Source organism: Carassius gibelio, chromosome A2 (assembly GCF_023724105.1).
Source record: "Carassius gibelio isolate Cgi1373 ecotype wild population from Czech Republic chromosome A2, carGib1.2-hapl.c, whole genome shotgun sequence".
Classification (NCBI taxonomy): Eukaryota; Metazoa; Chordata; class Actinopteri; order Cypriniformes; family Cyprinidae; genus Carassius; species Carassius gibelio.
Genome location: NC_068372.1, coordinates 2,199,336 through 2,225,363, shown reverse-complemented (window position 1 = coordinate 2,225,363; position 26,028 = coordinate 2,199,336). Strand labels below are relative to the sequence as shown.

General features: G+C 34.8%; 1 protein-coding gene and 1 long non-coding RNA gene across 2 annotated transcripts in view; one reads left to right on the top strand and one right to left on the bottom strand.

The window, feature by feature from the left end:
* The window catches only part of nyap2b (neuronal tyrosine-phosphorylated phosphoinositide-3-kinase adaptor 2b), a 133,739-nt gene that overhangs the window by 68,804 nt on the left and 38,907 nt on the right, over positions 1-26,028 (top strand). The window lies entirely within an intron of this gene.
* On the bottom strand, positions 21,895-25,046 carry LOC128021865 (uncharacterized). Its single transcript, XR_008185793.1, has 2 exons — positions 24,773-25,046; positions 21,895-23,019 (listed from the first exon to the last, which is right to left on the bottom strand). It is a non-coding gene; the product is annotated as an uncharacterized LOC128021865 (long non-coding RNA).

Genomic DNA, 26,028 nt, shown 5'->3' with positions numbered 1-26,028 from the left:
ATCATTACAAAACACTAATACATTATTTAAGGATTTGGTAACACTGTAAAATAATGTCTAATTTGTTAACATTAGTATATGCAATGGTAACACTTTATAATAATTGCACTCATTAGCTAAGCATTAGTAAATAGTTCATGATTATAAAGCCTTTTCCCTTAATAATAGTCATTATTAAGCAGTAATACATCCATAAATAAATTGTTCTTGGTTTAAAAGCACATATATTACAAAGGAGATTAAAGTCTCAGTTGTCTTATAAAATAAATAAATAAACACAACCCAGTTTGATTCAGAATTCAGAAATATTTATTTCAAGATGCAATAAAAGGAAACTGTACACTTGAATAGCTTTTATGCGATTCTTGAAGGATTAGCATCACCTCCTCTTGTAAGATGGTTTGAGGAATATATCTTTGAGATTGTACCGCTGCTCCCTATATGCATAGTATGCAGTCTTCTTAGGGCACCAACTCCCAGAGGGGGCACCATCCCAGTTGCTCAAAAAAAACAAAAAAAAAACATGCGCCATTCTCCCATCCGCGCTCGCGACCGCTCACACCTCATGTTTGCGGCTGAATGTTCGTAATTGATGGATGGACATCTATGCCTGGGTATAGGACATCAGCAATCCGGAACAGAGAAAAGAAAACTAAAGAAAATAAAACAGGCATAAAGTTGTCTTGACATTGGAGTTTCTAGAGTCTCAAATTTAGGGCCGGTCTCTAAAGTTACATGTGCTATTGTTAAATAATTTTCTAACGTCAGTAGCATTTGAAGAGAATGACTTACAGTCATAAAAACAACTGTAATTGTTCATCTAGGTGACAGCTATAATGCACAATTAAATTGAATGTTTGATATTTATTACAACAAACTGTAAGTCATATGTAAATTATGCTACTTTTTCACATGGGCTCAAATGCAAATTTGAAGCTCAATAGCATTTGAGAAGAAAGACTTGCAGTCATAAAACAATTGTAATGTGTTCATATAGGTGTCAGCTACAATGCACACCTTATACATTTTTTATTAATATTAAAATAAAGTGTTACTAAAGTTATATATATTGTTCTGTGTATGTGATTTCAAAGTCTAGATTGGTCGGATTAACCCTTTAACTGCTGCATCCCTTAAAACTTGTTGTCAGAGGGTTACTGTAAATGCTTATGCCCGCTGGGCACAGTTATCCTGATGCCACCGGGGTGGCGTTGCACTGATGGCTTGAGCCCGACATCGCTGCTTGCAGCTATATTTAGGGCTCAAGCCTGGAGGGCGAGAGCCCTATTGTTTTCCTTAGGATTATTTGTTATTATTATTATTATTATTATTATTATTTATTATTATTATTTTTCTTCAAGGTTTCGGGGGCTTTTGGGGCCCTTAACATGCTTAAAAAGTCTTGAAAATTGGCACACACATTGGAACCTGCGGCCATTAGGGCCGGGCAGAGACTGATACACGGGCGTGGCACAGGGGCTCTACAGCGCCCCCTGGAATATGGAGGGCCATATATCATACATACTTGCACATAGACATACGAAACTCGGTACACATATAGAACTCATCAATACAAACAACTTTCGTATTGCATATCATAGGCTCCGCCCAACAGGAAGTTGGCTATTTGGGGTTTATTATTCATATTTGTCGTCAAAGTTGTGGGGGCTTTTGGGGTCCTTAACATACTCAAAAACTCTTGAAAATTTGCGCACACTTTGGAATCTGTGGCCTGAAGGAGCCTGCAGAGGCTGAGACCTGGGCGTGGCACAGGGGCTCTACGGCGCCCCCTGGATCACAGTTATAAATGTTGATGTATAGCTCACACATACTTGCACGTATTAATATGAAACTCAGTACACATATAGATCTCATCGTGCCGAACAACTTTCGTATTGCATATCATAGGCTCCGCCCAACAGGAAGTCAGCTATTTAGAGTTATGTAAAAAGCGCATGCTCTGGAATTTGAAATACTTGTCATAGGTTTTTTACTCGATTGCCGCCAAACTCGGTCAACATGATCTCAAGACATTGGGGATGAAAAATTGCCAGGGGATTTTTGATATCTCAAACGGTTTGCTCGTGGCGAGGCTTTGAAATTATTGCGAGAAATGAGAAACAGGAAGTGTCTAATACCATCCACATACATTTCCTAATTTTAATCAAACTTCATCAGATTATTCATTGTATGATGTCGATCGCATATATGTGACTATTAGGAGTCAAAGTTATAGCGCCACCAAGTGGCAGCAGGAAGTGTGTCATTTTCAAAATGCTTTGAATTCAGCATCTAATTTTTACTCGATTTGCTTGAAACTTCATCAGAATAATGTTAAAACACAGCCGATATAAATCTGCTGGGGGGATATTGATATCTAAAAATATTGTTGCCGTGGCAACATGTCAAACTGGAATACTTCTCAGGTGATTTTGAGGCATATAACATGCTTAGAATTTCATCAAACTCAGAACACATATCAGTATTAGTGACAGCTAGACACTGGCAAAATTTCATAAGAGGGCGTGGAAGAGGCACTCTATAGCGCCACCTTTTGTCAAAAGTGGGGGGGTTAGTTTTAGCTACAGACACCAAACTCAGTACAAAAATTGTTCTTATCAAGACGGACAACTTTCTAATTCACAGTCATCAGCTACGACCAACAGGAAGTCGGCTATTTTGATTTGAATGTGGATTGTTTTTTACATTTAGCTGTGAATTAATGCATACTGCTCAGAGGAGAGTAACACTATACACACCAAACTTGGTGTACATGTTGAAAAAACATTGAGGAACTTAAATTGTGAATGGGTTTTGGATAGCTTGGATGGTTTTGTCGTGGGGATTTTTTAAAATGACAATAAAGATGGAATTATTAATTTTCCTGCATTTTTAAATTCCAAACACTTCAAAACCTTTTTTCATAAAGAAAAAAAGTTATTCTGAGGAAATATGCATAGTTTCATGACTTTACAACACTGTATGGATAACAGAAAATTAAAAAACTGTCAGACATCTCATATCACTCTGTCCCTCTGTTTGAGTGTGTGTGCTTAGACTTCCATTGTCTGAGAGAAATAGCGCCCCTACAGGTGCAGTTACCGGAATAAAAAAGGGAGGAGACTGTCTTTTGGTTTCGATTTTAAATCGGTTAAAATACAAATAAATACTTGGATTTAATTCACACTGACAAGCTAAACCAACATATATGATTATTATAAGGTCAGGGCTCATTAATAATTGATGTGTGGTCAGTGATACGTGAGAAACACGAGAGATGAATCACCGCTCTGAGCAGGAGCGTGTGGAATGATGAGCTCAGAAAAAAACGAGTTTATTCTTGTTTTATAGCTATTAAAAATAAAGTATTGCAGCGATATCACACAATTCACCAATTAGAGCACACCAAGAGCTAAATTAAGATGTTTTTGAACTGTTTGTGTGAAAATGAAATATTCGCGGCTGCCTATATGAAATCACTGCCTCCGATCAGCGCGCACAGTGTCACAAGTTCAAAACAAACGAATTTATTCTTGTTTAAGAGCTTTTCAAAATAAATTATTGCCATAAATGCACACAATACATCCATTATAACACTACACGAGCTAAATGCAGGTGTTTGTGACCCGTTTAAGTGCGCAAGACTATTTGAAAGCGCGACTGGCAGAATAACATTTCTCTCTCGAGCTGCAGGATTCTGCCTTTCGTCGTAAGAACGAAGACATCACGGACAAGATTATTTCAAAATACATAATAGCTTGGCTAATATAAACGAAAACAGCCACGTGAACATAAACTGTTGAGAAATAAATCTGAAGTGGATCTACTGGATTTTAATATTAAGTGACCGCATATACCAGCTGCTTCTGTCTTCAATTTTAATCTATATAAAAAATTAAACTCATTCATCTTGGCTGCTTTTTTAATGTGTGTACGTATTTATTTATTATTTTGCTCTAACAAGACTTAATCTATATTTAATTAAATCAATTACATTTGATTTTACATTTGATTTGTCCATTTCTGCATCTAAACGCCTAAAAACCTAAAACATGCTCTATTATACTATTGTTAGCAATTTCTTTATCGTCCAATTTATCTGGTGTACACACTTTATTTTCATAATAAACTCGTTTGTTAGATTATACACAGTTATAGTGGTCTATAATAAATATTAACAGGTTTTATTCAAGCTGTTTAGAATGATTGCCATAGGCTAATTTTTTAAAATGTAAATCCCCCCAAAAAAAAAAAAAAATGTAAATAAATAAAAAACATTGGAAAAGAATAACTTGTACTTTTTTATACATTTTGTATAGTTTCATAGTTTATGCATTATAGTTATAAAAACAAACAAATTTAGCCACTCACATAGAAATCTTAGGCCTTATCCTTTTCTGACAGTTTTAGGGATTTTTAAAAATCCTAAAAAACCTTATTTGTGCTGCAAATAATAATTTCAAACTAATTTGATACTGACCTCTGACATCCTGTGACAAGATATTTATTTGAATTTACATAATCTCATGGATGTAACAGTAAATCTGTTCAGCTCACAGATCAAGACTAAGCTGTAATGTAAGCAGAACTTTCACAAATGCTTTTAGGTCAATAAAATCATTACAAAACACTTACAAATCATTTAAGGGATTTGATAACACTGTAAAATAATGTCTAATTTGTTAACATTAGCAAATGCATTGATAACACTTTATAATAACTGCACTCATTAGTAAATAGTCAGTTCATGCTTCATAAAACCTTGTCCCAATATTAATAGTCAGTAGTAAGCAGTTTATAAATACAGCTATAAATAGCTCATTTATTAAAAAGGAGAGTAAAGGGTCAGTTATCTTCCTATGAAAAATAAAAAAATAAAAATAAACAAACAACAACACTGATTGATACAGAACTCAGAAATGTTATTGTGGATTTATGATAAACTCAGCCTGTAAATGAATTCATTCTCCTCCAAGAAGACACAAGTAGTTCACACCGAACTTTTTTAACATGAAGCCATATACTGAAGATGTTAAATTGCGAATGGGTTTAGGATACCTTAAATGGTGTGGCCATAGAGATTTATTAAAGTAACATAAAAAAATACCATAGTTATTTTACTATATCTTTAAAATTTTTAATTCCAACTCTTCATAATTTTTTATATACCTAGAAGTCATCATTTGAAGGAAGCACAGTAAGTTTCATAGCTTTATCATTTTCAAGAGCCAGCATAAAATTAAAACTATCATAACATATAAATGTGTGTGTGTGTGTGTGTGTGTGTGTATGTGTGTGTGTGTGTGTGTGTGTGTGTTAAGTGAATTAGGTGTGAAACTATCAGGGAGCATTTAGTCTCCAGCGCCAACATTTTACAGAACTGCCACTTTCCTGGAGTTTCAGAATTACTCGGTGTCAGGTTCTGAGAGATCTAAGATTCCAAAAAATGATTTGATTAGAATACCATGAAGTATTGTGAAATACTATATATTAAGACTTTATATATAGGCTTTATGAACAGATTAGAGTGACTCATGAAGGACCAGCACCACCTCCTCTTGTCCGATGGTTTGAGGAATATATCTTCCAGAATCCGGGATTAAGATTTAGGAGCTCATTTTTATTCCACCTCCTTTCCTGAAAGTCTGTCTTGCAGAATTGACTAAAAATTAATCTTCACATTAATTCCTAATTCTTTTGCAATTATTTTTGTCAGTTCTTCTTGACCTGTTTTTTTTTTTCTTCTTCTTTTCTGACCTCATGACCCAGTCAGCATTTTTGTACAATGGTCAAGTCTTAACTTATCCATTTCTGTATTGCATTTGTGTTTGATATTTCTCATGGGTATTTCATAATTTTCGACTTTGAGTTAAAACAGTTTGAGTTAAAACTCTTTTTTAGCGCATTTCATCTGTAAAAGAAAACAGCCTAATAATTCTGCACATGAATATAAGGAGTTTTTCTCTTCCAGCTTTCCTGGAATATTGTATAGCACTCATAAATGATTAAATAAAAAATAATGGTAGTTATTAAGATTGATATGGTTTGGAATTGGTAAAATGTGCTTGGAAAAAAATCACAATAAAACAATGTTTTAATGTTTAAGTTTGGAATATTAACTGACATAAATTAATGCTATATAAATATTGTTCATGTTAACATAATGTTTATAAATGAAATCTTATTGTAAAGTGTTACTAAATATATATATATATATATGTTTGGGGAATATATATATATATATTGTTCTGTGAATGTGATTTTAAAGTCTAGATGATTCGGATTAACCCTTTAACCGCCATATCCTTTAAAACGTCACTGCCAGAGGGATATTGTGAATGCATGTGCCCGCTGGGCACAGTTTACCTGATGCCACCGGGGTGGCGATGGCATTGGTGGCTTGAGCCCGCCATCGCTGCTTGCAGCTATATTTATTATTATTATTATTATTATTTTTTTTTTCCAACGTCTCGGGGGCTTTTGGGGCCCTTAACGTGCTTAAAAAGTCTTGAAAATTGGCACACAGATTGGAACCTGCGGCCATTAGGGCCGGGCAGAGACTGATACACGGGCGTGGCACAGGGGCTCTACAGCGCCCCCTGGAATATGGAGGGCCATATATCATACATTCTTGCTCGTAGACGTATGAAACTCGGTACACATGTAGATCTCATCAAACCAAACAACTTTTGTATTGCATATCATAGGCTCCGCCCAACAGGAAGTTGGCTATTTAGGGTTTAGTATTCAAATTTTTCGTCAAAGTTGTGGGGGCTTTGGGGGTCCTTAACATACTCAAAAACTCTTGAAAATTTGCGCACACTTTGGAATCTGTGGCCTTTAGGAGCCTGCAGAGGCTGGGACCCGGGCGTGGCACAGGGGCTCTATGGCGCCCCCTGGAACACAGTCATAAATGTTGATGTATAGCTCACACATACTTGCACATATTCATATGAAACTCAGTACACATATAGATCTCATCGTGCCGAACAACTTTCATATTGCATGTCATAGGCTCCACCCAACAGGAAGTCAGCTATTTAGAGTTATGTAAAAAGCGCATGCTCTGGAATTTGAAATACTTGTCATAGGTTTTTTTCTCGATTGCCGCCAAACTCGGTCAACATGATCTCAAGACACTGGGGATGAAAAATTGCCAGGGGATTTTTGATATCTCGAACGGTTTGCTCGTGGCGAGGCGTTGAAATTATGGCGAGAAATGAGAAACAGGAAGTGTCTAATACCATCCACATACAGTTCCTGATTTTAATCAAACTTCATCAGATTATTCGTTGTATGATGTCGATCGCATATATGTGACTATTAGGAGTCAAAGTTATAGCGCCACCAACTGGTAGAAGGAAGTGTGTCATTTTCAAAATGATTTGAATTCAGCATCTTATTATTACTCGATTTGCTTCAAACTTCATCAGAATAATGTTAAAACACAGCCGATATAAATCTGCAAGGGGGATATTGATATCTAAAAAATTGTTGGCGTGGCAACATGTCAAACTGGAATACTTCTCAGGTGATTTTGAGGCAAATACCATACTTAGAATTTCACAAAACTCTGAACACACATCAGTATTTCTGATAGGAACTTAAATTGTGAATGGATTTTGGATAGCTTGAATGGTTTTGCCGTGGTGATTTTTTGAAATTACCTTACAAAGGGAATCATTATTGTATTTTTAAAATGCAGCTTCCAAACACGTCAAAGAATTTTTTCATACAGATGAAAAAGTCATTCTGAGGAAATATGCATAGTTTCAAGACTTTACAACACTGTATGGATAACAGAAAATTAAAAAACGCCCCTACAGGTGCAATTACCGGACTTTTACTTTCACTTTTAAATCGGTTAAAAATACAAATAAATACTTAGATTTAATTCACACTGACAAGCTAAACCAACATATCTGATTATTACCGGTTCAGGGCTCATGGATAAATTATTTCTGGCCAGAGATACGTGAGAAATAGGAGAGATGAATCACCGCTGTGATCACTAGCGTCTGGAGTAAAGAGCTCAGAAAAAACTAATTTATTCCTGTTTTATAGCTTTTAAAAATAAATTATTACAGCGATATCACACAATCAACCAATTAGAACACACCAAGAGCTAAATTCAGATGTTTTTGAACTGTTTGTGTGAAAATGAAATATTTGTGGCTGCCTATCTGAAATCACGCCTCCGATCAGCGCTTACAGTGTCGAGCTCAAAACAAACGAATTTATTCTTGTTTAAGAGCTTTTTTAAATAAAACATTACCACAAATGCACACAATAAACCCATTGTAACACATCAAGAGCTAAATGCAGGTGTGTGTGACCCGTTTAAGTGTGCAAGACTATTTGAAAGCGCGACTGGCAGAATAACATATCTCTCGAGCTGCAGGATTCTGCCTTTCGTCGTACGAACGAACACATCACGGACAAGATTATTTCAAAACACATAATAGCTTGGCGACTATAAACGAAAACAGCCACGTGAACATAAACTGTTGAGAAACATATCTGAAGTGGATCTACTGGATTTTAATATTAAGTGACCGCATATACCAGCTGCTTCTGTCTTCAATTTTAATCTATATAAAAAATGAAATTCATTCATCTTGGCTGCTTTTTTAATGTGTGTACGTATTTATTTATTTATTTATTTATTTATTATTTTGCTCTAACAAGAATTAATCTATATTTAATTAAATCAATTACATTTTATTTTACATTTGATTTGTCCATATCTGCATCTAAACGCCTAAAAACCTAAAACATGCTCTATTATACTATTGTTAGCAATTTCTTTATCGTCCAATTTATCTGGTGTACACACTTTTATTTTCATAATAAACTTGTTTGTTAGATTATACACAGTTACAGTGGTCTATAATAAATATTAACAGGTTTTATTCAAGCTGTTTAGAATGATTGCAGTAGGCTAATTTTTTTTAATGTAAATCCAAAAAAAAAAAAAAAAAAAAAAAAAAAAAAAAAAACATTGGAAAACAATGACTGTTGTACTTTTTTATACATTTTGTATAATTTCATAGTTTATGCATTATAGTTATAAAACAAATAAATGTAGCCACTCACATAGAAATCTTAGGCCTTATCCTTTTCTGACAGTTTTAGGGATTTTTAAAAATCCTAAAAAACCTTATTTGTGCTGCAAATAATAATTTCAAACTCAAAAAGTAAATAGTCAGTTCATGCTTTATAAAGCCTTGTCCCAATATTAATAGTCAGTAGTAAGCAGTTTATAAATACAGCTATAAATAGCTTGTTTTTGGTTTATAAGCACATTTATTAAAAAGGAGAGTAAAGGATCAGTTATCTTCCTAAGAAAAATAAAAGATAAAAATAAACAAACAACAACACAGATTGATACAGAACAGAAAAATAAATTTTATTGTGGATTTATGATAAAATCAACCTGTAAATGAATTCATACTCCTCCTCATACTACTCCATACTCCTTTTTCAACATGATGCCAATATACTGAGATGTTAAATTGTGAATGGGTTTAGGATAGCTTAAATGGTGTTGCCATAGAGATTTATTAATGTAACATAAAAAATACAATAGTTATTTTACTATATCTTTAAAATTTTTCATTCTAACTATTCATAATTTTTTATATAAGTAGAAGTCCTCATTTGAAGGAAGCACAGTAAGTTTCATAGCTTTATCATTTTCAAGAGCCAGCATAAAATTAAAACTATCATAACTTATAAATCAAGCTTGCAATTCTTAGTACCAATAATGGTCACCAGAGGGAGCTATAGGATTACTTTTAAATAATTATTGTAGAAACGAGTATGATTTAAATAATTTATAGAAATCTTTCAAATAAAATAATATGTATTTTAGGAATTTTACTGATAAAATGACCCTCACTTAATTAGAATAACAAGCTGAAGTATTGTGAACTGTATATTAAGAATAATTCTTTATAGGCTTTATGGACAGATACGTTTTGAGTGACTCTTGAAGGATCAGCACCACATCCTCTTTTACCACTGTTTAAAGAACTAATCTTACAGAACAGGTGTGAATGAATTTTGGATAGCTTGAATGGTTTTGTTGTGGTGATTTTTTGAAATAATAGTAAAAAAGGAACCAGTAAATGTCTTTTTATTTTTTTTAAAGTGCAGCTTCTAAACACTTAAAAAAAATGTACACATAAAAGACAAGTCATTCTGAGGCATATTTCCTCAGAATGACTGGTCTCATGACAATAGTTTCATGACTATACAACACTATATGGATGATAGAAAATAAAAAAACTATCATACATCTAATGTCACTCAGTCCCACTGTCACTGTGGGTAGTGTGTGTGTGTTTGTGTGTGTGTTAAGTGAATTAGGTGTGAAACTATCAGGGAGCATTTAGTCTCCAGCGCCAACATTTTACAGAACTGCCACTTTCCTGGAGTCTCCAGAATTACTCGGTGTCCGGCTCTGAGAGACTTAAGATCCCAAAAAATGATTTAATTAGAATACCATGAAGTATTGTGAAATACTATATATTAAGGCTTTATATATAGGCTTTATGAACAGATTAGAGTGACTCGTGAAGGACCAGCACCACCTCCTCTTGTTCGATGGTTTGAGGAATATATCTTCCAGAATCCAGGATTAAGATTTAAGAGCTTATTTTTATTCCACCTCCTTTCCTGAAAGTCTGTCTTGCAGAATTGACTAAAAATTAATCTTCACATTATTTCCTAATTATTTTGCAATTCTTTTTGTCAGTTCTTCTTGACCTGTTTTTCTCTTCCAGCTTTCCTGGACTATTGTATAGCACTCATAAATGATTAAATAAAAAACAATGGTAGTTATTAAGATTGATATGGTTTGGAATTGGTAAAAAATGCTTGGAAAAAAATCACAATAAAACAATGTTTTAATGTTTAAGTTTGGAATATTAACTGACGTGAATGAATGCTATATAAATATTGTTCATGTTAACATAATGTTTATAAATGAAATCTTATTGTAAAGTGTTACTAAAGTTATATATATATATATATATTGTTCTGTGAATGTGATTTTAAAGTCTAGATGATTCGGATTAACCCTTTAACTGCCATATCCTTTAAAACCTCACTGCCAGAGGGATATTGTGAATGCATGTGCCCGCTGGGCACAGTTTACCTGATGCCACCGGGGGTGGCGATGGCACTGGTGGCTTGAGCCCGCCATCGCTGCTTGCAGCTATATTTAGGGCTCAAGCCTGGAGGGCGAGAGCCCTATTGTTTTCCTTAGGATTATTTTTTTTTTTTTTTTTTTTTTTTTTTATTCTTCTAATTTTTTTCTAAGGTTTCGGGGGCTTTTGGGGCCCTTAACATGCTCAAAAACTCTTGAAAATTGGCACACACCTTGGAACCTGCGGCCATTAGGGCCGGGCAGAGTCTGATACACGGGCGTGGCACAGGGGCTCTACAGCGCCCCCTGTAGTACCGAGGGCCATATATCATGCATACTTGCACGTATACATATGAAACTTGGTACATATATATAACTCATCAACCCAAACAACTTTCACACTGCATGTCATAAGCTCCGCCCAACAGGAAGTTGGCTATTTAGGGTTTTATGAAAAACACATGCTCTGGAATTTGATATACTCCTCTGAGGAACTCCACCCGTTCACCACAAAACTCGGTGAACACGATCTCAAGACATTGGGGATGCTAAATTGCGAAGAGATTTTTGATATCTCGAACGGTTTGCCCGTGGCGAGGCGTTGAAATTATGGCGAGAAATGAGAAACAGGAAATGTATAATAACATCCACATACATTTGCTGAATTTGATCAAACTTAATTGGTTTGTTCGTTGTATGATACCGATCGTATATATGTGACTTTTAGGAGTCAAAGTTATAGCGCCACCAACTGGCAGCAGGAAGTGAATCATTTTCAGAACGCTTTGAATTCAGCATCTTATTTTTACTTGATTTGCTTCAAACTTCATCAGAATAATGACAAAACACGGCCGAAGACAATCTGTCGTGGGGATATTTATATCTAATATAGTGTTGCCATGGCAACGTGTCAAACTTGAATGTTCTGTTCTGGTGATTTTTAGGCAGATAACTAGCTCAGATTTACATGAAACTCGAAACAGATATCAGTATTAAAGATAGCTAGACCATGGCAAAAGCTTTTTAAAGGGCGTGGAAGAGGCACTCTATAGCGCCACCTTTTGTCAAAAGTGGGGGGATTAGTTTTAGCTACAGACACCAAACTTGGTACATAAATTGTTCTTATCAAGACGGACAACTTTCTAATTCGCAGTCATAAGCTACGACCAACAGGAAGTTGGCTATTTTGACTTGAATATGGATTTTTGGGAATTTTCTTTTGTGAATTAATGCATACTCCTCCCAGGGGAAGTACACTATACACACCAAACTTTGTCTACATTAAGAAAAACCATTGAGGAACTTAAATTGCGAACGGATTTTGGTTAGCTTGAACGGTTTTGTCGTGGTGAATTTTTGAAATGACAGTAAAAAGGGAAACATTAATTGTCTTGTATGTTTAAATTGCAGCTTCCAAACACTTCAAAGCATTTTTTCATACAAAGATCAAATCATTCTGAGGAAATATGCATAGTTTCACGACTTTACAACACTGTATGGATAAAAGAAAATTAAAAAACTGTCAGACTTCTCAACTGACATGATCTCACTCTGGCCACCCTGTCTGTGTGAGGGAAGGGAGGGGGAGAGGGAGGGGGAGTGTGAGGGGGTTGGTGACTGTGACAGTGTGTGTGGACTGTAGGGAGGGGCTGTCTGGCAGAGAGAGAGAGAGAGAGAGAGAGAGACCTAATCATCCCTTTAATAATCAGGGGAAAAAAAATCTATATTTTAAATTGTTATTGTTTTTGTTGTTGCTAATGGTGGTGTTTTTTCCTTTCATTACAGGTTAAGAAATCTCTTAGGCCTTATCCTTTTCTGACAGTTTTAGGGATTTAAAAACATCTTAAGAACCCTAATTTGTGCTGCAAATAATAATTTCAAACTCATTTGATACTGACCTATGACAACCTGTGACGTGACATGACATTTATTAATCTCATGGATGTAACAGTAAAACTCTTCAACTGACAGATAAAGCTGCAATGCAAGCAAAACTATTTCACAAATGCTTATAGGTCATTAAAATCATTACAAAACACTAATACATTATTTAAGGATTTGGTAACATTGTAAAATAATGTCTAATTTGTTAACATTAGTATATGCAATGGTAACACTTTATAATAATTGCACTCATTAGCTAAGCATTAGTAAATAGTTCATGATTATAAAGCCTTTTCCCTTAATAATAGTCATTATTAAGCAGTAATACATCCATAAATAAATTGTTCTTGGTTTAAAAGCACATATATTACAAAGGAGATTAAAGTCTCAGTTGTCTTATAAAATAAATAAATAAACACAACCCAGTTTGATTCAGAATTCAGAAATATTTATTTCAAGATGCAATAAAAGGAAACTGTACACTTGAATAGCTTTTATGCGATTCTTGAAGGATTAGCATCACCTCCTCTTGTAAGATGGTTTGAGGAATATATCTTCGAGATTGTACCGCTGCTCCCTATATGCATAGTATGCAGTCTTCTTAGGGCACCAACTCCCAGAGGGGGCACCATCCCAGTTGCTCAAAAAAAAAAAAAAAAAAAAACATGCGCCATTCTCCCATCCGCGCTCGCGACCGCTCACACCTCATGTTTGCGGCTGAATGTTCGTAATTGATGGATGGACATCTATGCCTGGGTATAGGACATCAGCAATCCGGCACAGAGAAAAGAAAACTAAAGAAAAAAAAACAGGCATAAAGTTGTCTTGACATTGGACATTCGAGAGTCTCAAATTTAGGGACCGTCTCTAAAGTTACATGTAATATTGTTATACACTTTTCTAACGTCAGTAGCATTTGAAGAGAATGACTTACAGTCATAAAAACAACTGTAATTGTTCATCTAGGTGACAGCTATAATGCACAATTAAATTGAATGTTTGATATTTATTACAACAAACTGTAAGTCATATGTAAATTATGCTACTTTTTCACATGGGCTCAAATGCAAATTTGAAGCTCAATAGCATTTGAGAAGAAAGACTTGCAGTCATAAAACAATTCTAATGTGTTCATATAGGTGTCAGCTACAATGCACACCTTATACATTTTTTATAAATATTAAAATAAAGTGTTACTAAAGTTATATATATTGTTCTGTGTATGTGATTTCAAAGTCTAGATTGGTCGGATTAACCCTTTAACTGCCGCATCCCTTAAAACTTGATTGTCAGAGGGTTACTGTAAATGCTTATGCCCGCTGGGCACAGTTTTCCTGATGCCACCGGGGTGGCGTTGCACTGATGGCTTGAGCCCGACATCGCTGCTTGCAGCTATATTTATTATTATTATTATTATTTTCTAACGTTACAGGGGCTTTTGGGGCCCTTAACATGCTTAAAAAGTCTTGAAAATTGGCACACACATTGGAACCTGCGGCCATTAGGGCCGGGCAGAGACTGATACACGGGCGTGGCACAGGGGCTCTACAGCGCCCCCTGGAATATGGAGGGCCATATATCATACATACTTGTACGTAGACATACGAAACTCGGTACACATATAGAACTCATCAATACAAACAACTTTCGTATTGCATATCATAGGCTCCGCCCAACAGGAAGTTGGCTATTTAGGATTTATTATTCATATTTGTCGTCAAAGTTGTGGGGGCTTTTGGAGTCCTTAACATACTCAAAAACTCTTGAAAATTTGCACACACCTTTGGATCTGTGGCTTTTAGGAGCCTGCTGAGGTTGGGACCCGGGCGTGGCACAGGGGCTCTACGGCGCCCCCTGGAACACAGTCATAAATATTGATGTATAGCTCACACATACTTGCACGTATTAATATGAAACTCAGTACACATATAGATCTCATGGTGCCGAACAACTTGCGTATTGCATGTCATAGGCTCCGCCCAACAGGAAGTCAGCTATTTAGAGTTATGTAAAAAGCGCATGCTCTGGAATTTGATATACTTGTCATAGGTTTTTTACTCGATTGCCACCAAACTCGGTCAACATGATCTCAAGACATTGGGGATGAAAAATTGCCAGGGGATTTTTGATATCTCGAACGGTTTGCTCGTAGCGAGGCGTTGAATTTATGGCGAGAATTGAGAAACAGGAAGTGTCTAATACCATCCACATACATTTCCTAATTTTAATCAAACTTCATCAGATTATTCATTGTATGATGTCGATCGCATATATGTGACTATTAGGAGTCAAAGTTATAGCGCCACCAACTGGCAGCAGGAAGTGTGTCATTTTCAAAATGCTTTGAATTCAGCATCTTAGTTTTACTCGATTTGCTTCAAACTTCATCAGAATAATGTTAAAACACAGCCGATATAAATCTGCTGGGGGGATATTGATATCTAAAAATATTGTTGCCGTGGCAACATGTCAAACTGGAATACTTCTCAGGTGATTTTGAGGCATATAACATGCTTAGAATTTCATCAAACTCAGAACACATATCAGTATTAGTGACAGCTAGACACTGGCAAAAGTTCATAAGAGGGCGTGGAAGAGGCACTCTATAGCGCCACCTTTTGTCAAAAGTGAGGGGGTTAGTTTTAGCTACAGACACCAAACTCAGTACAAAAATTGTTCTTATCAAGACGGACAACTTTCTAATTCACAGTCATCAGCTACGACCAACAGGAAGTCGGCTATTTTGATTTGAATGTGGATTGTTTTTTACATTTAGCTGTGAATTAATGCATACTGCTCAGAGGAGAGTAACACTATACACACCAAACTTGGTGTACATGTTGAAAAAACATTGAGGAACTTAAATTGTGAATGGGTTTTGGATAGCTTGGATGGTTTTGTCATGGTGATTTTTTTAAATGACAATAAAGATGGAATTATTAATTTTCCTGCATTTTTAAATTCCAAACACTTCAAAACCTTTTTTCATGCAGAAAAAAAATTATTCTGAGTAAATATGCATAGTTTCATGACTTTACAACACTGTATGGATAACAGAAAATTAAAAAACTGTCAGACATCTCATATCACTCTGTCCATCTGTTTGAGTGAGTGTGCTTAGACTTCCATTGTCTGAGAGAAATAGCGCCCCTACAGGTGCAGTTACCGGAATAAAAAAGGGAGGAGACTGTCTTTTGGTTTCACTTTTAAATCGGTTAAAATACAAATAAATACTTGGATTTAATTCACACTGACAAGCTAAACCAACATATATGATTATTATCAGGTCAGGGCTCATTAATAATGGATGTGTGGTCAGTGATACGTGAGAAACACAAGAGATGAATCACCGCTCTGAGCAGGAGGTGTGGAATGACGAGCTCAGAAAAAAACGAGTTTATTCTTGTTTTATAGCTATTAAAAATAAAGTATTGCAGCGATATCACACAATTCACCAATTAGAGCACACCAAGAGCTAAATTAAGATGTTTTTGAACTGTTTGTGTGAAAATGAAATATTCGCGGCTGCCTATCTGAAATCACTGCCTCCGATCAGCGCGCACAGTGTCACAAGTTCAAAACAAACGAATTTATTCTTGTTTAAGAGCTTTTTAAAATAAATTATTGCCATAAATGCACACAATACATCCATTATAACACAACACGAGCTAAATGCAGGTGTTTGTGACCCGTTTAAGTGTGCAAGACTATTTGAAAGCGCGACTGGCAGAATAACATATATCTCTGGAGCTGCAGGATTCTGCCTTTCGTCGTAAGAACGAACACATCACAGACAAGATTATTTCAAAATACATAATAGCTTGGCTAATATAAACGAAAACAGCCACGTGAACATAAACTGTTGAGAAATAAATCTGAAGTGGATATACTGGATTTTCATATACCAGCTGCTTCTGTCTTCAATTTTAATCTATATAAAAAATTAAACTCATTCATCTTGGCTGCTTTTTTAATGTGTGTACGTATTTATTTATTCTTTTGCTCTAACAAGACTTAATCTATATTAAATTAAATCAATTACATTTTATTTTAAATTGGATTTGTCCATTTCTGCATCTAAACGCCTAAAAACCTAAAACATGCTCTATTATACTATTGTTAGCAATTTCTTTATCGTCCAATTTATCTGGTGTACACGCTTTTATTTTCATAATAAACTTGTTTGTTAGATTATACACAGTTATAGTGGTCTATAATAAATATTGACAGGTTTTATTCAAGCTGTTTAGAATGATTTCCGAAGGCTAATTTTTTAAAATGTAAATCCAAAAAAAAAAAAAAAAAAAAAAAAAAAAAAAAGAAATTAAATAAATAAAAAACATTGGAAAATAATAACTTGTAATTTTTTATACATTTTGTATAGTTTCATAGTTTATGCATTATAGTTATAAAAACAAATAAATTTAGCCAGTCACATAGAAATCTTGGGCCTAATCCTTTTCTGACAGTTTTAGGGATTTTTTAAAATCCTAAAAAACCTTATTTGTGCTGCAAATAATAATTTCAAACTAATTTGATACTGACCTCTGACATCCTGTGACATGATATTTATTTGAATTTACATAATCTCATGGATGTAACAGTAAATCTGTTCAGCTCACAGATCAAGACTAAGCTGTAATGCAAGCAGAACTTTCACAAATGCTTGTAGGTCAATAAAATCATTACAAAACACTTACAAATCATTTAAGGGATTTGATAACACTGTAAAATAATGTCTAATTTGTTAATATTAGCAAATGCATTGATAACACTTTATAATAACTGCACTCATTAGTAAATAGTCAGTTCATGCTTCATAAAGCCTTGTCCCAATATTAATAGTCAGTAGTAGGCAGTTTATAAATACAGCTATAAATAGCTCATTTATTAAAAAGGAGAGTAAAGGGACAGTTATCTTCCTATGAAAAATAAAAAAAATTAAAATAAACAAACAACAACACAGATTAATACAGAACTCAGAAATATTATTGTGGATTTATGATAAACTCAGCCTGTAAATGAATTCATTCTCCTCCAAGAAGACACAAGCAGTTCACACCAAATTGTTTTAACATGAAGCCATATACTGAAGATGTTAAATTGCGAATGGGTTTAGGATACCTTAAATGGTGTGGCCATAGAGATTTATTAAAGTAACATAAAAAAATACAATAGTTATTTTACTATATCTTTAAAATTTTTAATTCCAACTCTTCATAATTTTTTATATACGTAGAAGTCATCATTTGAAGGAAGCACAGTAAGTTTCATAGCTTTATCATTTTCAAGAGCCAGCATAAAATTAAAACTATCATAACATATAAATCAAGCTTGCAATTCTTAGTACCAATAATGGCCACCAGATAGAGCTATAGGATCACTTTTAAATAATTATTGTAGAAACAAGTATGATTTAAATCATTTATAGAAATCTTTCAAAGAAAAATAATATGAATTTTATGTATTTTACTGATAAAATAACCCTCACTTTATTAGAATAACAAGCTGAAGTATTCTGAACTGTATATTAAGAATAATTCTTTATAGGCTTTATGGACAGATAAGTTTTGAGTGACTCTTGAAGGTTCAGCACCACATCCTCTTTTACCAGTTTAAAGAATGTATCTTACAGTACAGGTGCGAATGAATTTTGAATGGCTTGAATCGTTTTGTCGTGGTGATTTTTTGAAATAACAGTAAAAAAGTAACCAGTAAATGTCTTTTATTTTTTTAAGTGCAGCTTCTAAACACTTCAAAAAAATGTACACATAGAAGACAAGTCATTCTGAGGAAATATGCATAGTTTCATGACTATACAACACTATATGGATGATAGAAAATTAAAAAACTATCATACATCTGATGTCACTCTGTCCCTCTGTCACTGTGGGTAATGTGTGTGTGTGTGTGTGTGTGTTAAGTGAATTAGGTGTGAAACTATCAGGGAGCATTTAGTCTTCAGTGCCAACATTTTACAGAACTGCCACTTTCCTGGAGTCTCAGAATTACAGTGTGTCAGGATCTGAGAAATCAAAGATTCCAAAAAATGATTTAATTAGAATACCATGAAGTATTGTGAAATACTATATATTAAGACTTTATATATAGGCTTTATGAACAGATTAGAGTGACTTGTGAAGGACCAGCACCACCTCCTCTTGTCCGATGGTTTGAGGAATATATCTTCCAGAATCCGGGATTAAGATTTAGGAGCTCATTTTTATTCCACCTCCTTTCCTGAAAGTCTGTCTTGCAGAATTGACTAAAAATTAATCTTCACATTAATTCCTAATTATTTTGCAATTATTTTTGTCAGTTCTTCTTGACCTGTTTTTTTTTTCTTCTTCTTTTCTGACCTCATGACCCAGTCAGCATTTTTGTACAATGGTCAAGTCTTAACTTATCCATTTCTGCATTGCATTTGTGTTTGATATTTCTCATGGGTATTTCATAATTTTCGACTTTGAGTTAAAACAGTTTGAGTTAAAACTCTTTTTTAGCGCATTTCATCTGTAAAAGAAAACATGCCTAATGATTCTGCACACATGAATATAAGGAGTTTTTCTCTTCCAGCTTTCCTGGACTATTGTATAGCACTTATAAATGATTAAATAAAAAATAATGGTAGTTATTAAGATTGATATGGTTTGGAATTGGTAAAATGTGCTTGGAAAAAAAATCACAATAAAACAATGTTTTAATGTTTAAGTTTGGAATATTAACTGACATGAATGAATGCTATATAAATATTGTTCATGTTAACATAATGTTTATAAATGAAATCTTATCTTAAAGTGTTACTATATATATATATATATATATATATATATATATATATATATATATATATATATATATATATATATATTGTTCTGTGAATGTGATTTTAAAGTCTAGATGATTCGGATTAACCCTTTAACCGCCATATCCTTTAAAACCTCACTGCCAGAGGGATATTGTGAATGCATGTGCCCGCTGGACACAGTTTACCTGATGCCACCGGGGTGGCGATGGCATTGGTGGCTTGAGCCCGCCATCGCTGCTTGCAGCTATATTTATTATTATTTTTTTCTAACGTTACGGGGGCTTTTGGGGTCCTTAACATGCTCGAAAACTCTTGAAAATTGGCACACAGATTGGAACCTGCGGCCATTAGGGTCGGGCAGAGACTGATACACGGGCGTGGCACAGGGGCTCTACAGTGCCCCCTGGAATACTGAGGGCCATATATCATACATACTTGCACGTAGACACATGAAACTCGGTACACATGTAGATCTCATTAAACCAAACAACTTTCGTACTGCATGTCATAGGCTCCGCCCAACAGGAAGTTGGCTATTTAGGGTTTATTATTCATATTTTTGGTCAAAGTTGTGGGGGCTTTTGGGGTCCCTAACATACTCAAAAACTCTTGAAAATTTGCACACACTTTGGAATCTGTGCCCTTTAGGAGCCTGCAGAGGCTGGGACCCGGGCGTGGCACAGGGGCTCTACGGCGCCCCCTGGAACACAGTCATAAATGTTGATGTATAGCTCACACATACTTGCACATATTCATATGAAACTCAGTACACATATAGATCTCATTGTGCCGAACAATTTTCGTATTGCATGTCATTGGGCTCCGCCCAACAGGAAGTCAGCTATTTAGAGTTATGTAAAAAGCGCATGCTCTGGAATCTGATATACTTGTCATAGGTTTTTTACTCGTTTACCACCAAACTCGGTCAACATGATCTCAAGACATTGGGGATGAAAAATTGCCAGGGGATTTTTGATATCTCGAACGGTTTGTTCGTGGCGAGGCGTTGAAATTATGGCGAGAATTGAGAAACAGGAAGTGTCTAATACCATCCACATACATTTCCTGATTTCAATCAAACTTCATCAGATTATTCATTGTATGATGTCGATCACATATATGTGACTATTAGGAGTCAGAGTTATAGTGCCACCAACTGGCAGCAGGAAGTGTGTCATTTTCAAAATGCTTTGAATTCAGCATCTTATTTTTATTCGATTTGCTTCAAACTTCATCAGAATAATGTTAAAACACAGCCGATATGAATCTGCTGGGGGAAATTGGATATCTAAAAATATTGTTGCTGTGGCAACATGTCAAACTGGAATACTTCTCAGGTGATTTTGAGGCAAATAACATGCTTAGAATTTCATCAAACTCAGAACACATATCAGTATTAGTGACAGCTAGACACTGGCAAAAGTTCATAAGAGGGCGTGGAAGAGGCACTCTATAGCGCCACCTTTTGTCAAAAGTGGGGGGGGGTTAGTTTTAGCTACAGACACCACACTCAGTACAAAAATTGTTCTTATCAAGACGGACAACTTTCTAATTCACAGTCATCAGCTACGACCAACAGGAAGTCGGCTATTTTGATTTGAATGTGGATTGTTTTTTACATTTAGCTGTTAATTAATGCATACTGCTCAGAGGAGAGTAACACTATACACACCAAACTTTGTCTACATGTTGAAACAACATTGAGGAACTTAAATTGTGAATGGGTTTTGGATAGCTTGGATGGTTTTGTCGTGGTGATTTTTTTAAATGACAGTAAAGATGGAATTATTACCCAGACAGCACACATACGTTGTGCCGATGTAGAGCCGACCTACAAAATTCCATCGGGACGATTCCGCTCAGGGAGCGTTTGCTAATAGGCAAGATGTCTCGGCGACGTCGGCCTCTGATCGGAAATGCTCTCCGGCCGATGCTGGGACGATACATCCCGGCCGCTCTGCGTGGACGCGGTTCACCGGCGTTTTGCTCATCGTTACGGACCACCCGCGGCTACCGCCGCTGGTTTATAATAAAACAATACACACCACTCTCAAGAACAGATGCAACTTTATTAATATTTCATTTATTTCATATTACATGTACAAATACATTAACATTTACCAGATGCTTTGATCAAAAGTGGATAATTCTGGATTATTTGTAGTCTTTTGAAAATTAACCATGATTTTACCACAGCTTTTGCAGTAAAACCATAGAAAAAACAAAATCAACCATAGTTTTACTACAATCACCATGATTTTACTACAGCTTTTGCATTAAAACCATAGTAAAAACAAAAATAACAATTCCTACAGTACTTGCTGGTTAAATGTTGTATGAATATAGCACTTTTTTCACAATACTTATTTCAAAGTAGGTTTACAGGAAATGCATATTTCAAGGTTACAGTTTAAAAAGCCAGAGATGACTGAGACTCACTAGGAAGACCATCTAGTTCATAATAAAAAGTCATGTGTTCAGTGCTGTCAGCAGCGCAGGCTAACTTTATGCCAAGAACTTTTTAAAAAGAGTTACATAAACACAAAATAAAACCAGGCAAACAATAATTAAGCAATTAAAATGTTTTAAATTGCATGATAAAAATTCAAAAATATTTTCTGATAAAATCTTACTAAACAAGTCTCTAGTTTTGAATTCAGTTAACATTAACATTATCTTTCAACATCTTTAAAGGGTAAGTAAAAAAAAAATCAATCCATTTTGTATTGTTATATTGTTGGTAACATTTGTAAAAGAACAATGTTTATTCTTTCTCCAAGATACCGTTTATTTGCCAGCAAAACTGATGCAAAACAGCATGTTTTCATTTAGATGCTGCATTGTGTCATTTCGTCAAAACTCGTCATTTCATTTTGGATCATCCTGCAGAGTGATGCTTACAAATAAAAGGGGACATGTAGGTCCACATAACTCAGAGAGAGTAAATATTGTTCATTTACAGATATAAGAGACGTTACAATAAAGCAGGTTGAAAATCATCAAATTTACCCTTATAGGCAAAATAAGGATAATATTTGTTTTGTGTGTCAAATGTATTATGTGTTCATGTACAGTTGTAGTCTTTGTGAGCGTTGGTGTCATCTGAAGTCTTCACAAGTGAGTCTGGATTCAGTCTGGAGCTGCTGTAATCTCTAGAAACCCTGGGATGGCGATCCTGAGATAGAAACAGGAAATAAAAAGAAAAGAAAGTTTAGCATAGCTGCTGCTGTTCATATTATTTGAGACAAAATATTATTTATTTAATCACATATAACTGGAGTGCATGGTTATTATTAGATGTGTTATGTGAATACTAAACTATGTATTTTAATCTAATTTAAACTAAAGAAAAAGTGTTTCTGAGCCCCAAATATTATTAGAAAGGCTATTTCAAAGTAAAATACCAATAGGTTTTGCTTCCTTTAGTGGACTTTGATAAATTCTTGGTATTAGAATTTAGTGACCTCACTACAGGCCATGCACCATAGATGCTGCTGCCTCAATTTGAGCTTATTTTGCTCTATATATCTGATTTAATCACAAGTAGGTTATAAACACACATCCACTTCCAATTCACCAATCAATAAACGAAAATCGACACACTGCCACTAATGCTCTCAAAAATCAGTTTATTGATGAAGTGTTTCATGTGATCCCTGTAAATGTAATATTTGTGGAACAGGCATCTCTTTAGAATGGAATACACATTTCAGTGGGTGGAACAGCATATTTGTAATTTATACTACCGTTAAAAGTTTGGGGTCAGTACGATCTTTGAGAAAAGTCTCTTCTGCTCCACAAGGCTGCCTTTATTTGATCAAAAGCAAGTAAAAAAAAAACTGTAATATTGTGAAATATTACAATTTAACACAACAGTTTTCTATGTGAATATATTGTGAAATGTAATTTATTTCTGTGATCTAAGCTAATTTTTATTACTCCAGTCTACAGTGTCACATGATCCTTCAGAAATCATTCTGATTTGCTGCTCAGTAAACATTTTTAATTATTATCACTGTCTTATCATTTATCAAAAGTTAAAACAGACATTTCTGTTTCAAACACTGTACTGTTTTAAAACTTTATTCATCAAAGAATCCTGAAAAAGTGAAGGAACACAACTGTTTTCAACACTGATAATAGTCAGAAATGTTTCTTCAGAAGCAAATCAGAATATAATAATGATTTCTGAAGATCACGTGACACTGAAGACTGGAGTAATGATGCTGAAAATACAGCTTTACCGTCACAGGAATAAATTACTTCTCTAAATATATTCAAATAGAAAACTATTATTTTAAATTGTAGTGAATTGTATTCATTTCATTAATTAAACTGTGGTTGCCATAAAATACTTTCAAAAACACAAATTTTTTTTTAGCATTTTAGCGTTAGCATCTGTTTGGGGTGAATTATGTCTTATTCCTCTCATCGCGAAGCAAACAGTAAAATAAAAAACTTGAACAGTCTCGCTGCTTTTTCTTCTGTGTGGGTGTATTCAAGCTGCGCGCTTCAGTTTGAATCTGAATAGCGCGTTCAGCACGGGGGCGTGGTCACATATAACGAAGGGAGACATGAAAAACAGACATTGCGTTGTTTTCATATGGATTACTTTATCACAGAATATCTGTTAGCAGCACTTGTTTAGTTTTAAAGTAGACATATCAACATAGACATGCTTTCTATAGATATCTCTCTCATGTCTCTTCGTTGAGTATTCACGGAGTTACACTTCATTTTAATGACGTGTTTGTAAATGAAGATCAACACAAACAAAGGCTGCAGACAGCACACATACTGATAAGACGCTCGGGAGAAAACAGACACATAACTTCATAATCATACTTCGCGTTGTGATTCGGAGATACTCGTTCTAAAGAAACCATCTTTTAAGGCCAAACGCTTTGAAAATCCCACCTTGTACTCACCGAGATTAGAAAAGCAGTCATCAGTGAAATGTTGTGAACACAACAAAAGGTTTGTTGTACTGCTCTGGTATTGTGGTGAAAATGAATTTTAGCCATTGGTTCTCCTGATCTTCATTCTTTGGCAGTGAAAATAAAACAAACGGTCTCCTCGACATGATGCTATCACACCAACCAGAGCGTCTGTGTGTGGGGGGGGCAGGTCAGAGGTCAGTTTCTCCCAAGACGGTAGGCGGAGATTATTATGCAAAGTGTTCCTAGTGACGTACATAGAGATGGGCAAAAGATTTGAAATCTATAACGACTCGTTTCAGCGATTCAGAGTCGACTCCTTACTTTAGAAGCCAATAACTTTATAAATCGTGTACTTTTTGGTTTAATTATTTGCACATTGTTTACACAGATGGGCAGCGACATCATACACTGTAATACAGGTAATTTTTTATTTCCCATCTGTGTGGCTCTTTAAACACATATGCCACATAGTTCATTCCTGAAGCAAACTTATGTCCGTTTGGTGATTAAATAAACAGTTTTAGACCGCTGCTTGAATTGAATGTGACGCATCCGGTGTGTGTGATAACTGTGACTTCTCAAAGACGCTGCGCATGATTAGATAATCATGCACTGTTCTAAAATAGCAGCAAATAAAATGTGACGCATCCGGTGTGTAGGGTTGGGTATCGTTTGAATTTTATCGATTCCAATTCCGATTCTGCTTATCGATTCCTAGTTTCGATTCCAATAAGATAAAAAATCCAATATAAAAAAATTAAGTCAAACATTTAGATGTCAAACATGTTTCTGTCTTTTTACAAAGCATTCTGTTGCAGCTGAATAACACGAGCAAAAATCAGCAGCTTACAAAACACTGCAAGAGGAATTTTGCCTGTGCTTAAAAAAAAAAAATACCATAGCAAAAACAATTAATTAATAAAAATATTAAAGTGTTAATGACAAGTAACCAGTCAGTAGTAAGATATGAACAAACAAATCAATTAGCAATATCATAAATACAACTAAACAAAAGTTCAGGTACAGAAACTGTGATTAAAAGTTTAAAAACACTGGATAGTTTTCTTTTAATAAATAAAATAAAGATTAATCAATTAAAGTTATTAAATATATTCAGTCGAGATCAGTGAATGATTTTCTTTTGTTCTTTGATTAACATTAATGACAGACAGCGCGTTTATTAGGCTGTTGTCTCTTTAAACAAAAATACTGTACGTGTGTGTTTTCTTTCTCATCTGTTCACC